The sequence below is a fragment of the Mesoplodon mirus genome (genome assembly GCF_964341445.2).
Source record: "Mesoplodon mirus genome assembly, chromosome: 8".
NCBI lineage: Eukaryota > Metazoa > Chordata > Mammalia > Artiodactyla > Ziphiidae > Mesoplodon > Mesoplodon mirus.
This window is the reverse complement of record NC_138984.1, coordinates 86075269-86093741: the sequence shown is the minus strand read 5'-3', so window position 1 is coordinate 86093741 and position 18473 is coordinate 86075269. Positions and strand designations below refer to the sequence as shown.

The 18473-nt window shown below is 37.6% G+C and overlaps 1 pseudogene across 1 annotated transcript; it reads left to right on the top strand.

Annotated features, from left to right (window-relative positions):
- Nucleotides 1-5232: 5232 nt before the first annotated feature.
- On the top strand, nt 5233-9185 carry LOC309809799 (structural maintenance of chromosomes protein 6-like; annotated as a pseudogene). The gene is made up of 2 exons: nt 5233-6363; nt 7213-9185. The product of its transcript is annotated as a structural maintenance of chromosomes protein 6-like (transcript).
- Nucleotides 9186-18473: the final 9288 nt, after the last annotated feature.

The following is an 18473-nucleotide window of genomic DNA, read 5'->3' as shown; positions in this document are numbered from 1 at the left end:
TTCCCAATATCTATGTTTGGTCCACCTGCTGGGACATACCATCGACACAAATGGTATCATCTAGGTTTGTGCAGTGCATGATCTGAACAACTATATTCACGAGTTTTACGTTACCCCAGGTTGCATCTTCCTGTTGCTGACTTGATCTTTCTGTAGTTTGTGGCCATAGCTTTTGGATAACATGTTCTGTCTGCTGGCTGGACATCCATTCATAGCCATCATCAGGTCAGTTCCCTCAGTGTTTCCCCAGCTAGAAAGGCAGATTAACTCTAGGAATCAGCAACTATAAAAATCAGTGCATCCCAGACCATCGTGGACCAGGCCACTCCAGGTCCGGCTGTGTTCCAAGCTGCAACAAACTTAGCTTCTAGAAGCTCCTCCAAACACATCTCTTAGGTAATAAATTTGCATTTGAGGTATATCAAGATGATTACTTAAGTCTAAAGTGCTAAAACAAGATTCTAGTAACTTCCTGGCTCCCCTCTTGTGACATCATAAAGGCTTTCCTTGCTTATGTACAGAGTCATAAAAGCCACTGGGTTTGAGGTCTTTGATTTGGGCTACCTGCCAACGATGAAATGAGTATGGTATTTCTTTTTTCATGTTTCTCATGTTTGCTCTGACTCAAATTTTGCCCATATCTGTCTGTGTGGAAACAGTCTTTATTTGGGGGGGGCAATTAGGTACTAATAATTTTCTTTTAATTTGCATGATTCACCCAGGCTAAACTCATGGGAAGGTGTTTTATGGAAATATATAAGGATCTGGAAGTCCAGCCTTAGCTCTCTAGTTTGACATAGACATTAAAACTGAGAAGAATAACTCCATTTATTCTGTCCCTAAGTAGTTTTCCAAGATTAAACTTAGAACACTATACATTGATTCTAGAGTGGTATGGTTTGGAGGGCAAGGATATTTGCCATCAAACTTAAATTTTTGGTGGGAACCTTTTAAGTGATGCTTCTCTGTAAGCACTAGAATGACTATTTTAGTTATTCAGAATGTCCTCTTTATTACTAAAATCTAGCTCCAAAGAATGAGGGGCTAGTTTCTTTGGATGGTCTCCATCACTTGCATCTTTCATACATCAAAAGTGAAACTTAGAACAGAATGATCATTCTATTAATATCCTGGAAGCAGACTTAATCAGAAAGTTTTGTACATTTGAGCTGCTTTTATCTGGTGGGCAAGCCACAATCTTTCTGTGCCTCACTTTTTATCTAGGATGAAGTAGGGGAATAAACCAGGTATTCTTTGCAATTCCTCCTATCCTAAAATAACTTCATCTTTAAAAAATGGTATTTACCTGTGGCCCAAATGTTTAAAATGTCTGTTAGTGTTTTCCAAGGGCAAGTGCTAAGGAGTACATACATTGCAAAGTCAATAATTTAGATTAACTGTCAGATTTTTTAACCATAGTGTTAAGGCTATATGCTCAGTATGGATACACTCTACAGGAGAATTGTTAAATGCTTGTGCAGTTTAATTAAATATAATTTAATCAGTGGCTCAAAAATAGGAAGTATAAGAATATATTCTACTGGTCAAATACACATAAATTATCAAGTCCCCAAAGACATCAAAAGTCTTTGAAGTAATGTGAGAGTGTGAACTTGCTTTACTTTGAAGATATTCTGCATTAGATATGCTAGCGTCCTAAATCAGAAAAACTGGATGACATGAAAATCCTTTTCCCTTGTTTGCTTCCAAAGGAATTTACTACTATTATTTGAAAACAAGAACAGAGTTCAGCTTCAATTAACAGTGTACTAAGTTAATGATTAGTGTTTATATTCTTAAGTTTCAACTATATTAAAGTTTATGAATGCTGAAGAAGCTGGGTTAATACTCTATCATAAAAATATCATTGAAAGTGCAATTAGCTTTAAGTGCAGAGGAAATAAGATAATGGAATCTGTTGCCCATTTTAGCTGTGGACCTTCAATTCCATGACATCTAATCTTTTTTTTTTTTTTTTGGTACGCGGGCCTCTCACTGTTGTGGCCTCTCCCGTTGCGGAGCACAGGCTCCAGACGCGCAGGCTCAGCGGCCATGGCTCAGGGCCCAGCCGCTCCATGGCATGTGGGATCTTCCCGGACCAGGGCACGAACCCGTGCCCCCTGCATCGGCAGGCGGACTCTCAACCACTGCGCCACCAGGGAAGCCCCATCTAATCTATTAAAGGACTTCAGATTTGCATACTTATTTAAATTAATTTACAAATTCACAAATTAATTGAGTAGATTAAAATTTCAGCAGTAATAAATCTTTGTAAAGCTTGGTTCTTCATAGAGAAAGAAAAACAAGAGAATCTTTCATAGGTAAAGAATAACACTTGGGACAGTTCAGACTTGCTTTATGGTACAGCACTGAACAGTTTTGCTTAATATTCCCCATGTACTTACAAAGTTCTACTTTTTCTCTAAACCCCATAAAATCTTCTTTTTAATGAGTTCAGTAAAATATCTAAATTGCAACACTGCATCTATATACTTTGTCAAAGAACACTGTGGTATATTTCCTTAAAGTTGCATAAAGCAAATATTCTATGTACATTTCAGTACAAGACCTTGCAAACTTTTGGATTCTCAAAAAGTACCTGGAAAACCCAACAGAGAAAAAAAGGCAAAGACTAGGAACATTATAGTTCCAAGAAAAGGAAACACAAATTTCTCTTAGATGTATAAAAAGGCACTCAATCTCACCCATAGTAAAAGATACAAATTGAAATTATGAGATTATTTTCGACTATCAGATGGATAAGTATAAAAGTTTTATAATGTATTTGGTGAGAATGTGGAAATATAGGCACGCTCCTACATTTCTGGAGTTTAAATTGATACAAACTCTATGCTGGGGGTTGGGGGAGGGTACAGGATCTAGTAGTTCTATCTCTAGGAATTTATAATACAGATATACCAGGTGTGAAACGACACTGCAGTATTGTAAAAATAAATAATTGGATAGAATATAAAGGTCCACCATTGGGGACTGGTTAAATAAATTTCATACAATAGACCATTATGCAGCCTTTTAAAAGAATGAAAATGTTCTATATGTACTGACCTGGAACAATATGCAAAATATATTGTTAAGGATTTCCAAATGGTGTGGTGACTGATTAGGTTCACAGAGGCGCCCTTCTGCTAAGGAACAACTAGACCTTGGATAGGACCTGTCTCTTTGAGGCATTGTTGGTCTCTCAAGAGATAGGGGAGGTCTCTGAAGGCCCTCTCACTCCAAAAATCAAAATCAAACCAGAGTTGTTCTGAGTTAAATGAAGATAGTGGTAACACTGCTATCAGGATACTGAGGCTTTGGCCAACACAAGGTTGGGAAGGATGAACTGAGCCAAGACCCTGAAGTGATCCCAGAATGATGGCTTCTTTGGCTACACAAAAATCAGTTACAGATAGATTAAAGCCTAGATGAGAAAGGCACCTATAATGCTCTTAGAAAAGAATAGAGGAGAGATCTTCATAGCCCCAGGACAGTAAAGAATTTATAAAAGAAGATGTAAACAGTAACAACTATAAAATAAAGATTGATAAATTTAACCACATTAAAATTAAGAACTTCTGTTCCTCAAAAGACTCCATTATTATTAGGTATTAGAGTAAAAAGAAAAAGAAAAAATAGGAGAAGGTATTTGCAATACATATAATCAGCAAAGCCTAGTAAGCATTACTATTACAAACTGATAGCACAAACCAAACAGAAAAATGGGTAAGACTTTAACAGGTACTATACAAAAGGTGATATCCAAATGATCAATAAACAGACATACTCCTTAGTAATTAGGGAAGTACACATTAAAACTACAATGGGATACACACCTATCAGATTGGGAAAAAAGTTAAAAGTCTGACAACATTAAGTGTTGGAGAGAAAAATGGAACAACAGGAACATCCAAACAATGCTGGTGAGATTGTAAACTGGTATACTCTTCCTGAAAATATCATGTGGCATCCAATAAAGTTGAACATATATGTACCCCTGACCCAACAATTTAAATCCACGATCTATACCTTAGAGAAATACATGCAGATGTGCATCTGGATGTATGTACAAGAATGTTCACAGTAGTAGTGTTATTAATTGGCCTAAACTGGAAATCACCCCAAAGCCCATCAACAGTAGAATGGGTAAGTAAATTTTGACACACCTGAATGTTATACAGTAATAAAAATCAACTGAAATGCAACAAAAGGAACAAGCTGGAGATACATAAATGAATCTTATATACCTAATGTTGAGTAAAAAAGCAGAACACAGAAGAGTATATACAATGTAATTATATACTTAAAGTTCAACAAGAGGCAAAAGTAAGCCCTTTTATTTTGAAATGCACACAGAGGTAGTACATTTATAAAGAAAAGCAAGGAAATTAATCAGGATAACGGTTACATCCTGGGGAGAGATACAATTGTGATCAGAAAGGCACACACATGTGGTTTCTCGAGTGCTAATTATATTCTATATCTTGACCTGGAGGATGGGTTTTGTTGTTTTGTGGTTATTTTTTGAATTATGGTTTTTTCCATGATGCATGTTATACTTCACAGTTTAATTTTTCAAAAAAGGAAGTAAAGGAAATCACTACTAAGATAAACAAGCCACAAGAGAGTGCCAGGAATGAACAGGCAAATTCTAGGGGAAAGTAGAACTTTTCAAGTATACATGGAAAATTAAGCAAAACTGACCAAATGCTGGACCACAAAGCAAGTCACAACAAATTTCAAAGAACTGAAATGATACTGAGCATATTCTCTGACCACAGTGGAATTAAGCTAGAAATAAATAAAATTTTAAGTAGAAAATTCACACATTTGTAAATTAAGAAATACATTTCTACATAGTCCATTGTTCAAACATTGAAATCATTAAGGATATTAGAAAATATTTTAAGCAGATTAACACTTGAAAGTACAACCTGTCACAAGTTGGGAGATGCAGTAAAAGCCATGCTGAGAGGGAAATTTACAGCATATAAAATGCACATATTAGGAAAGAAGGAAGACGGAAAAACTTATGATCTAAAAATCTGTCTCATGAAATTAGAAAAACAGCAGAGGCAGGTGCAGAGCACCGGGCGGCAGGCACGCGGTTCCAGTGGGCCAATGGCGGCCAGGCGAGGCCAGGACGCGCCCAGAGTAGCCTTAGCGTAGGGTTGCACCGCGACAGTCCCGCTGATCTGTTCCTTGAGGAGACTTCGTCTTGTTTGAGACCTGATGGCCAAAAGAGAGGAAGAAAACTTCTCTCCTAAAAATTCCAAAAGACTGAGACAAGAGCTGGAGGATTTTGATAAAATGAGGAAGATGAACGTACAGTTTCTTTCACTAATGATACTTCTACTTTGCAGGAGAAATTGGGATAATTGAGAGTATTCAGCTAAGAAACTTCATGTGTCATTCCATGCTTACACCTTTTAAATTTGGTTCTAATATCAACTTTGTTGCTGGCAACAATGGAACTCAGCAGCTGTCTCAATAACATTAAGGAACAGCGGAGGTGATGCCTATAAAACAAATGTGTATGGTGACTCTACAGCTGTGCGACATCTCATCAGCATGGACGGAAGTTGATCTTATAAACTAGAAAGTGAAATGGAAACGCGGCTTCTACTAGGAAAGAAGAGCTAATTGCAGTTTTTGATCATTTTAACATGCAGGTGGATAATCCAGTTTCTGTTTTAACACGAGATGAGCAACCAGTTATAGCTGTCTAAAATTGAGAGAGGCAAATACAAATTCTTCATGAAAGCAACCCCACTTGAACAGATGAAGGAAGATTGTTTACACATTATGGAAACAAAGAACAAAGGAGTAGATAAATCAAGGAAGAGTAATTTACTGAACTAAAGTGCCAGTGATTAGAGAAAGACGTTTACAAAGTATTCCTAGTGTAAGTACAATGAAGGCTAATTTAACGTACTTGAAATGTGAAATGCCTTGGGCAGTGGTCAATGAAACTGAAAAACAACTGAATGCTATCAGAGATAACATAAAAATTGGAGAAGATCGTGCTGCTAGACTTGACAGGAAAATGGAAAAACAGCAGGTCAGACTTAATGAAGCAGAAAAAATACAAGGATATTCAAGATAAAATAGAAAAGATTAGTCAAGAGACAACTGCATGAACACCAAAACGTATGGTATTGAAAGGAGATGTTACTCCTAAGAAAAGGGCCTATAATGAAGCTGAAGTTTTATATAACCATTCCCTAAATGCATATTGAACATTAAAGAAAGATGATGAGTAGCTTTGCAAAAGAATTGAAGAATTAAAAAAAAAAAAGTACTAATCAATCTTTGGGACTTGAGCAGCTGAAAAGGCAAAAAAAATATCTTAGTTAAAAGATTGTGTAGGGCTTCCCCGGTGGCGCAGTGGTTGAGAGTCCGCCTGCCGATGCAGGGGACACGGGTTCGTGCCCCGGTCCGGGAGGATCCCACATGCCGTGGAGCGGCTGGGCCCGTGAGCCATGGCCACTGAGCCTGCCTGTCCAGAGCCTGTGCTCCGCAACGGGAGAGGCCACAACAGTGAGAGGCCCGCGTACTGCAAAAAAAAAAAAAAAAAAAAAAAAAGATTGTGTAGGGCTTCCCCGGTGGCGCAGTGGTTGAGAGTCCACCTGCCGATGCAGGGGACACGGGTTCATGCCCTGGTCCGGGAAGATGCCACGTGCCGCGGAGCGGCTAGGCCTGTGAGCCATGGCCGCTAAGCCTGTGCATCCGGAGCCTATGCTCTGCAACAGGAGAAGCCACAACAATGAGAGGCCCGCGTACCAGAAACAAAATAAATAAATAAATAAAAGAGAGTGTAACCTAGAGATTGTCATACCGAGTGCAGTAAGTCAGACAAAGACAAATATCATATGCTATCGCTTATATGTGGAATCTAAAAAATGGTACAAGTGAACTTATTTGCAAAATAGAAATAGTCACAGATGTAGAAAACAAACTTATGGTTACTGGGGGGAAGAGGAGGAGGGATAAATTGGGAGATTGGGATTGATATATAAAATAGATAACTAATAAGGACCTACTATATAGCACAGGGAACACTTCTCAATACTCTGTAATGACCTATATGGGAAAAGAATCTAAAAAAGAGTGGATATATGTATAACTGATTCACTTTGCTGTACAGAAGAAACACAACATTTTAAATCAACTATAATCAAATAAAAATTATATATATAAAAAATGAGAGAGTGTAAAGGCCTTACGGGATCAAGAAAGTTCAATCAAGAGATTGAACAGTTTTAGCCATAGAAAAGAACAAAGAGGAACATACCAGAATTGAGAGAAGAATTAGATGTGAAGTAAATGCTGAACTACAATCAGCAACAACTGAAAGAACTGAAAGTAATACTGATCGACTAAAAGGATTTGGCCCTCATGTTCCAACTCTTCTCGAAGCCAGAGATGATGCTTATAGATGTGGACATTTTACCTATAAACCCATAGGCTCTTCAGGAGCTTGCATTCATCTTTGGGACCCTGAGCTTGCTCTGGCTATTGAATCTTGCTTAAGAGGACTTCTTCAAAGCTACTGTTGCCATAATCATGCTGATGAAAGACTGCTTCAGGCACTGATGAAAAGGTTTTATCCACCAAGCCACAGATAATATTTTCTGAGTTTTGGAATAAGACGTATGATGTTAGACACAGAGCTGCTTATCATCCAGTTTCCAACAGTTCTGACAGATTTAGAAATAGAAAATGCAGTTGTTGCAGATAGCCTAACTGACATGAGAGGCATAGAGACAGTGCTACTAGTCAAAAATAATTGTGTAACTTGTGCAGTAATGCAGTCCCAAAGCTAGCCAAGAAATGTAGCTTTTACTGCTGATGGTGATCACGTTTTTGTGGGACGTTATTATTTATCTGAAAATTTAAGACCTAAGTTTCTAAACAGAGATGTGGATTTATTTCAAACTGACTTGGAGAAGGAGGATGAAAATAAGTAAGCCCAGATATTAAATCTTCAGCAACATTTGTCTATCCTTGGAAAGGATATTAAACACAATGAAAATTTTCTTAGAAGGTGCCAACTACATTATAAAGAGTTAAGATTAAAATAAGAAAAAGTATTTCTAAAATGTGGGAACTTGAGAATATAGAAGAACTCCAGTCTGCAGATGTTGCAACTTTGGAAGATGAGTCTCAGGAAAATAAAATAAAAATGAAAATAGTTGAGAAAAATATGGAACAACAAAAAGAAAACATCTTAAAAGTCTGAAAATAGAAGCAGAAAACAAGTATGATGATGCAGTTAAACTGAAAATTAATCAGCTAGCAGATCCACTTAAGGATGAACCAAACCCTGCTGATTCTGAAGTGGATAACCAAAAACAAGAGAAATGGCATTTTGAAGAAAAACAAAAAGAACACTTGGATACTTTAACTAAAAAGAAACAAGAGCTAGATATGAAAGAAAAAGAACTAGAAGAGAAAATGTCACAAAAAAGGAAGATAAATCTGCCCAGAGCAGATAGGAGAAAAAAAATTCTGCATCGATTCTAGACAAAGAAATTAATAGATTAAGACAAAAGATATAGGCAGAACATGCTAGTCATGGAGATCAAGAGGAAATAATGAGGCAGTACTAAGAAGCAAGAGAAAGTTATCTTGATCTGGATAATAAAGTAAGAACCTTTGAAAGGTTTATTAAATTACTAGAAGAAATAAGAACCCATAGATATGAAACATATCAACAATTTAGAAGGTCTTTGACTTTACAATGCAAATTGTACTTTGACAACTTATTATCTCAGCCAGCCTATTTGTGGAAAAATGAATTTTGACCACAAGAATGAAACTGTTACTACATCAATTCAGCCTGGAGAGGGAAACAAAGCTCCTTTCAATAACATGAGGGCCTTCTCCAGAGGTGAATGTTGTTGTTGGTGATGTTGTTTTGTTTTTTCCATGGCTTGCTTCATTCTTTCCCTGTGGTCCACTGCTGAATCTCCTTTCAGATGCCTGGATGAGTTTGATGTCTACAAGATATGGTTAACCAAAGAACTGCAATGAACATGAGACTCAAGACAGCAGACTCCCAATGTTTCAGTCAATTTATCTTGCTTACCCCTCAAAGCACGAGCTCACTTCTGTCAAGTGAACTGATTAGAATTCTTTGAATGTCTGATCCTGAAAGAGGACAAATCACATTGCCTTTTTAACCTGTGACTCAATAGCAAGAAGACCAAAGCTGATTTGTAACTTAAATGCCATGTCCTCATGTTGAAAGATTTGCAAAGGGAAAAAAATTCAGGATTATTTGATGAAATAAAATGAAACCAAAGATATTCTAAAAAAAAAAAAAGCTCCTTTATACATCTGACCACAATAAATTATGTAAATAAGCCTAGAAAACCAACTACAATCAGCAATTTTAAATTATTTTTACTTTACTTTGAGAAAATCAATTTCATAGTACTGGTTTTAAATCTTTTTGGTTTTTTTAACTGTCTACTTTTATAGATTTTTTTTCACAAGTAAAATTTTGTACATACTTACATATCTGTTTAGTTTGGGTTCATTTCTATAATATTTTGTAAGAATTAAAAGTTTGAGCATCTGGGGGAAAAAAGAAAGAAAAAGAGCAGAAATAAAACCCAAAAAAAGTGGAAGAAAGGAAAAAATAATGAAAAACGTAGAAATTCATGCAATAAAAACATACATATAATGGAGAAAATCAACACAGCTAAAAGATAGTTCTTTGAAAAAAGCTAATGAACCTAATAAACTTCTTGTGAGACTGATCAGGAAAAAAGAGAAAATATCTTACCTTACTACAGCCTGGATCAGCTGTGAACTGAACTTTCTGGCGTTTTACATGTGCTTACCATTATTACAAATCCTTTAGATATTAAAAGATCACAAAAGGATACTATTAACAAACTTTATAATTTTGAAAAATTAGATGAAAGAGATTTCTAGCAAGACCCAATTCTCCAAAATTGACACAAGAAGAAAGAGAAAACCAGATAATCCAGTAACTCTTAACTAAATTGAATCTGTAATTTAAAGCCTTCTCAATGAAAGGAAGGGTTTGCTTTTATTAGTAGTATTTTGTCTTTGTCATTGGTCACCTTTTCCTTCTTTACACGTCTAATAATCTTTTATTATATGACAGACTTTGTGTGTAAAAGAAGAAGCCTCCAGCTGATATCTTCCATTAGTGAAGGGTCCCCGTTTCCTCAGTTAGACAGATAGATTGAAGGACAGATCATCTCAATCCAATCAGTGATTGAGTTGGGTCAGGGCTTTTAATTGAGAGTTTATAAAGTCTCTGATTCTTCAGCCCTGTAGTTCTGTCCTTCAGAGGTTTGAGCTTAGCTCTTTGCATACAACCCCATTGCTATGGGCTAAATTGTGTCTCCCATCACCTCTCACCTCCAAATTCACATGTTGAAGTCCTAACCCCCAGTAATCAGCATGTAACTGTATTTGGAGATAGGGTCTTTAAAGAGGTAATTCAGTTAAAATGAGTTCATTAGGGGGGGCCCTAATCCAATATGATGGATGTCCTTATAAGAGGAATTAGGACACAGACACATATACAGAAGGAAGACCATGTGTAGACACAGGGAGATCACCATAACCCAAAAGCTAAAGAAATAGGCCTCAGAAAAAACCAACCCTGCTGACACTTTGATCTTGGACATATAGCTTCAGGAATTGTGAGAAAATAAACTTTTCTAGGCTACCCAGTCTGTGGTACTCTGTTATGGCAGCCCTAGCAAGCTTATACACCCATGTACATATACCTGAGGGAGAGATTAGTTGTGAATTTGTGAAAGCCTACTTTCCCTAGTAGGACTTCTTTCCCCCAAGCACCACAAGACAATGGGAGATCACAATCTGCCTTTCTGGCCAGCACCCAGCCTCACATCACCCTCAGGAAATGTCTCATGGGGAAAACCAGCCTTGCATTTGGGCTCTTCCAGTTTCTAATAGGTCACATCAGCTCTGTGTGATTGTCAAAAATTCTGCTGGCTTCTTTTTCTTCTAGTACAGTCTCCTTGTTTAAGTCAAGCCCACCAGGGAAGAAAACAATCATTAGCTCACCTAGGATGGGTTCTTACTGTTCTGGAATTTTAGTTCACCCATTCCTCTTTGTTCCACGACCCTCTGATATCTTTACAAATATAAATTTGCAATTTATCCATGTTATTTTCTAGTTGTTGCAACAAAAACATTGGAATACTGCAAATTAATATATCCTACTGAGAAGTTAAGGTTTTCATTAAACAAATTGAATCCAGCAAAATATAGAAGGATACATCACAACCAAGTTGAGTTTATTTCAGGAATATGACTGTTTCAACATATAAAAATTAATCAGTGCAATTCACCACATTGACAGAAGAAATGAGGAAAAATCATGATTATCTTAACGATGTAAGCATTGATAAAATTCTACATGTAGTCATGAAAAAAAACTCTTAGCAAACTATAGATAGAAGGAAACATCTTGAAATTGTTATAGGGTATCTATGGAAAACAAAACTACAGGAAACATAGTACTTAATGGTGAAATGTTAGAACTGTTCACTCTGAAATCAGGAACACACTGGAGATCCTAGCCAATACAATAAGGCAAGAAAAATAGATAACAGTGTTAAAGATAGAGGAAATAAAATTGAATTCTTGGGACTTCTCTGGTGGCGCAGTGGTTAAGAATCTGCCTGCCAACACAGGGGACACAGGTTCGAGCCCTGGTCCAGGAAGATCCCACATGCCATGGAGCAACTAAGCCCGTGTGCCACAACTACTGAGCCTGTGCTCTAGAGCCCACCTGCTGCAAACTACAGAGTCCACACACCTAGAGCCCACGCTCTGCAACAAGAGAAGCCACCGCGATGAGAAGCCTGCGCACCACCACAAAGAGAAGCCCCTGCTCGATGCAACTAGAGAAAGCCCGCATGCAGCAACGAAGACCCAATGTAGCCAAAATATAAATAAATAAATTTTTAAAAAAAGAAAAAAGGGGACAATTATGTTAAAAAATTGAATTCTTTGCATTCTTAGAAAATAAAATCCACAGATTGATATTAGAATTATTAGATGAGTTTAACAAGTTTACAAGATACAGATTAGTATGCAAAAATCAATGGAACTTCCCTTGTTGAGCATCAAACCATTAAAAAATGAAATTTATAAAGATACCGTTTACAATACCATCAAAACATACCAAACACCTAGTAATAAATCTAAAGAAAGATGTGCAATACCTCTATACAGAAAACCTAAAAACGTTTCTAGAGAAATTGAAAATGATGTAAATAAATGGAGGGATATACTATGTCAATGTATTAGAGGACTCAAAATAGTAAAGATGTCATTCCTCTCTGGGTTTATCTATAGAGTCAATGTAATCCCAATCAAAACTGGAGTGAGTTAATTTTTGTGGAATTGACAGGTGGATTCTTTTATTTATTTATTTATTTATGGCTGCATTGGGTCTTCGTTGCTGTGCACGGGCTTTCTCTAGCTGTGGCAAGCAGGGGCTACTCTTCGTTGCGGTTTGCGGGCTTCTCACTGCAGTGGCTTCTCATTGCAAAGCACGGGCTCTAGGCACACGGGCTTCAGTAGTTGTGGCACATGGGCTCAGGAGTTGTGGCTCGCTGTCTCTAAAGCGCAGGCTCAGTAGTTGAGGTGTACGGGTTTAGTTGCTCCACGGCATGTGGGATCTTCCCGGACCAGGGATCGAACCCGTGTCCCCTGCGTTGGCAGGCAGATTCTTAACCACGGCGCTGCCAGGAAAGTCCCTGACAGGTAGATTCTAAAGTGGAAGAGTAAAGAATATGTCAAGGGTCAAGAATAACCAGGACACTCCTGAGAAAGAAAAATATGTGAGGACATACTCTACTAAATATTAAGATATAAATTTACAGTAATTAATACAGTATGATATTAGGAAAATATTGACAAATAGACCAATGGAATGGAGTAGAGTCCTTATATAGACACCTGGTTGATGACAAAGGTGTCATTACAAAGTGGTGCTGGATTAATTAGATTTTTCTATGAAAAGGGAAAGAAAAGAGACACCCCGCCATCTCACACTATAAGCAAAAATCAATTCCATGTGGATTTTAGCTCCAAACGTAAAAGATAAGGATTAGAGACAGCCCAGACAGACTCAGAAAGTGCATGAGAGAGAGAGATTTACTTCTCACTTTTGAACATTTTTAAATTCATACCTGCAATGGAACAGTGAGGTGCCCTGTTACAAAATATCTGAGTGACACTGAGATATAGAGGCTGACAGTAACTGGTTCTTTGAAGAGATCTAGACCCCTTTCTTGAAATACAGACCCGGATTTAGGAGAGACACCATCAGAAACCACTTCAAACTAAGTTCCTTCCCTTGTGATAAGGAGCTTGAGGCCAAGGAGCTTCAGTGAGCTGTGATTCCCAGGTTTCCTGTCCTCAGTCATATACTGACACAGACCAATCCCAAACGGGGCATTTCCAGCTGCTTCCAACACCTTGGATCCTACTTCACTAAGGACATTCCCTACTCCTCATAGTCTTTCATGAGTCTGTACTATTTTGCTGCTAAAAAAAGAACTCGGCAAATTCCCCTCCCTCCTGATTAATCTGTTGATTTTCCTTGGAACACCAATATATTTTTCAAAACTTCAAAGATGAGTAAATGTTCTAGGTATTAAGTCTAGTACTATACCCCAAACGATATTGTTTATTAGAATGACTGTCAGTGACTATGCACTTTTGAACTCACCTAAATATAGCATTTTCCATCATCAGAATTTTAGATTAACATCAGAAGATACAAAGTCTTATTTCATTAATCTGTATGCAATTTTAGTATTCATTGACATGGATTACCTGCACTTCCTTGCCTAACATACGTTTCTTCTAGCAGGTATCAATAGCTGTTAAAATACATCTTGTTTTATTCCTATGTCATTAAAAGCACAATTAACAATGCTGCTCTTTGAAGATAGAGCACCAAATGAGTTCAATGATCAAACTCATGAGATAGCCACAGAAGCTGCTGTGTCTCAATGTTTTAGTCCTTGTTAGCAGTCACGTCCCTGTGATGACTCAAAAGCATTCTTAGACACTTCTGTGTAGTCTACTAAGTTTAAAACGGGTAACAGGGGGACTTCCCTGGTAGCACAGTGGTTAAGAATCCGCCTGCCAATGCAGGGGACACAGGTTTGAACCCTGGTGGGGGAAGATCCCACATGCCGCGGAGCAACTAATCCCGTGTGCCACAACTACTGAGCCTGTGCTCTAGAGCCCGCAAGCCACAACTACTGAAGTCCACGCGCCTAGAGCCCATGCTCCGCAACAAGAGAAGCCACTGCAATGAAAAGCCCATGCACCGCAGCAAAGAGTAGCCCCTGCTCACTGCAACTAGAGAAAGCCCGCACACAGCAACAAAGACCCAACGCAGCCAAAAATAAATTAATTTAAATAAATAAATAAATAAATAAAATGGGTAACAGATATTTATCATAATACATTATCAAAATTCTAAGATAGATTCTGAGACAGAAAAAGTTAATTATTGCTCAGAAAGTCATACAAGCTTATATCACAGACACTATTTTGTTGTCACCTATTAGTCAATATTTATAAAATAACAGGTATTAATCTCACTGATCATAGAATGTGTATTCACTCACTGTAGGAGCATGTGAAAACCACAACCACCTCAACTTTGGGGAAGTAAAAATATTTAAGATAACCCACCAGTGGGCCTGAACTGATATGTTGGCAGTACCTTGTTTCCCCCGCACTTCCTTTTACAAGTGGATGAAATCTTATTCCTCTAGCTCTAAGTGAGGCCAGTGGCTGGGGCCTGTTTCTCTCACCAACTCTTACTGGGAATGGACTCCCAGCAACATCCCTCCTAGCCCTCATGCTCACCCTTCCCAGGGCAGTCCCCAGCCTCGAGTTTGTGAATAAATTTAGAATCAAACTGCCATTTGTTTTCCAGGTAATAGATGGAGGAATAAAAAAGTAAGTAGTGTTAACATTAAATCCATTCATCCCAAGATTATAGATTTAACAGTCAACTTAAATGATGAAAAACTCTTGGAAAAAAAATAGGAGTAGGACTTCCCTGGTGGTCCAATGGTTAAGAATCTGCCTTCCAATGCAGGAGAGCTGGGTTCGATCCCTGCTCAGGGAACTAAGATCCCACATGTCTCAGGGCAACTAAGCCTGAGCCCACAAGACACAACTAGAGAGCCCACATGCTGCAATGAAGATCCGGCATGCCTCAACTAGGATCTGACGCAGCCAAATAAATAAATATTAAAAAACAAACAAACAAACAAAAAATAGGAGTAAATTTTCATGACCTTAGATTAGGCAATTGTTTCTTATGACATCAAGAGCAAAAGCAACAAAAGAAAAAACAGATAAATTGGACTTCATCAATATTAAAAACTTTTATGCTTCAAAGGACACCATCAAGAGAAAAAAACACCTACAGAATGAGAGAAAATATTTGCAAGTCACACAACTGATAAGGGTCTTATATCCAGAATATATAAAGAACTCTTACAACTCAACTATAAAAAGACAATCCCATTAAAATGGGTAAAGGATTTGAGTAGATATGTCTCCAAAGAAGATATAAATGGCCAATAAGCACATGAAAATATGCTCAACATCATTAGTCATTAGGGAAATAAAAATCAAAGCCACAATGAAACACCACTTTACACTCACTAGTACTGCTATAATAAAAAATGGAAAATAACAATTGTTGGTAAGGAGGTGGAGGAATTGGACCTCTTGCCTACTGCTGTTGAGAATGTAAAATGGTTCAGCTGCTGTGGAAAACAGTTTGGCAGTTCCTCAAAAAGTTAAACATAGAGCTACCATATGACCCAGTAATTCTACTCCTAGGTATTTATCAGGAGAATTGAAAACATGTAGCTGTACAAAAACGTGTACATAAATGTGTACAGCAGCATTATTGAAAATAGCTAAATATTGTAATCAACTCATCCATCAACAGATGAAATGATAAACAAAATATATTACATTTATACAGTGAAATGTTATTTGGCCAAAAACAGGGATGGAGTACTGATACCTGATACAACATGGATGAAATTTTGAAAACATTACGCTGAGTGAAAGAAGTCATATACAAAAGGCCACATTTTGCATGATTTCATTTATATAAAATGTCCAGAATAGGCAAATCCATAGAGACAGAAAGTAGAGTAGCAGTTGCCAGGGACTGGGGGAAAGGAAGAATGGGAATCACTGCAAATGTGTACAGGGTTTCTCTTTGGGGTGATGAAAAGTTCTAGAACTACATAGTGATGATGGTTGCACAACTTTGTAAATATACTAAAAATCACTGAATTGTACACTTTCAAAGAGTGAATTTTATGGTATGTGAATTATAGCACAATAAAGCTGTTATTAAAGATCAATATCTTACTGTACAGCAGAGGGAACTATATTCAATATTTATAATAACCTATAATGGAAAAGAATCTGAAAAATAATATATATATGTGTAACTGAACCACTTTGCTATACACCTGAAACGAACACAACGTTAATCAACTATACTTCAATTTAAAAAGAAATCAGTATCTCCCAACTATTAAAATCAAACGATCAAGGCTTAATCTTTTAGAAAGAATAAACAAGTTCTATTATCTGACATTATTGAGGAAGGCTGGTCAGTTAACTTAAAAAGTTAATTAAAAAGGAAATCATTGTATAAAGATATACACAACTTATAAACATTTGATTCCAATTTAAAATATAAAAGGGTACATTCATTTAACTATCTTTGATATAAGGCCAAGAAGTTTTCTTTAGGTTTGATTTTGCTGATTGGTGTTCTCTGCCATCTTTCTGGCATAAACCACACTCACTGGATATCATTTCCAGAACTGGTATTTTTAAAGCAGACCAGAACCCAGAGATACAAGTGAAGAAATCTGAGTCCAGAATCCTTCCATTTTTTTCAATTCCCCCTTTTATCAGACACCTTGTACAAAATCAAATTCTGTTGGCCTCACCCCTCTCTTGTTCCAGCCACTGAGACCAACACCATTCTATGTGGACTCTGCAAACTTCATGCTGGCACAACCTGCCTAACGACCTCACTCATCACTTTTCTCTGAGTTCCCCTTGGTTTCTGTCCATTGATGTCAAGGTGAACTCAGCCTTGTGCAGTCTGGAAATTCAGGGGAATGATGTTCTGGTGGTGAGCTTTGAAGAGTGGCAGATGATAAGAACTGGGGGATAGATTATTCTCCATTTTTCCCCATCTTGTCCCTCACATACTGCCCAGGGGCAGTTCATGTGCCTTCTCAGAGGTTGATTCATGAGATTAAGCATTTAGTTGCACTTAGCCAGCTTGATACTGGATTTCCTTCTGTAGCTGCTTCATTCCTCCTGCTCACCATTCCTGCAGGGATTTCACTCCTTATCAAAGTAGCACAGATGCTTTGCTTCAGGCTCTGTTTCTGAGGGAACCCAAGGCTAAGACATCTCTCAATCCTTCACAGCTACTTTGTCCACTCATTTGACAGAAATTTTTAGTGACCTGATTATAGCAAGTCTTTCTAAAGCATTTAACTTTTTAATAGTAAAAGCAAACTTTTCTTTTTAATACTCACATTTCATGGATTAATGTAATAAATTATATAATGACAGTAAAACACATAACTGGCAAAAGAGGTTCTTTAGAAACACAGTTGGCCCTTGGTATCCTGGAAAGCAGTCATGAGTTTGCAGATTAATTTTTTTTGGTCTTTGTCCATAGCAATTTACATTTAAAAAGATAGAAATATAATTGATTTACAATATTGTGTTAGTTTCAAGTGTACAGCAACATGAGTCAGTTATATATATGTATCTTTTTCAGATTATTTTCCATTATAGGTTATTACAAGACATTTTTTTAATTTTATTTTTTTGGCTGTGTTGGGTCTTTGTTGCTGCATGCAGGCTTTCTCTAGTTGCAGCGAGCGGGGGCTACTCCTCGTTGTGGTGCGCGGGCTTCTCGTTGCAGTGGCTTCTCTTGTTGCGGAGAACAGCTCTAGGCATACGGGCTTCAGTAGTTGTGGCACGCGGGCCCTAGAGTGCAGGCTCAGTAGTTGTGGCGCATGGGCCCAGTTGCTCCATGGCATGTGGCCAGGGATCGAACCCATGTCCCCTGCACTGGCAGGCGGATTCCTAACCACTGCACCACCAAGGAAATCCTATTACAAGGTTTTGAATATAGTTCCCTGTGTTATACAATAAATCCTTGCTGTTTACTTTATTTACAGTAGTTTGTATCTGTTAATCCCATACTCCTAATTCCTCCCCCCATTTCCCCTTTGATAACCATAAGTTTGAGTCTGTCTGGGTTTTTTTTTGTTGTTTTTTTTTTGTTTTTTTTTTTTGTGGTACGTGGGCCTCTCACCGTTGTGGCCTCTCCCGTTGCAGAGCACAGACTCCGG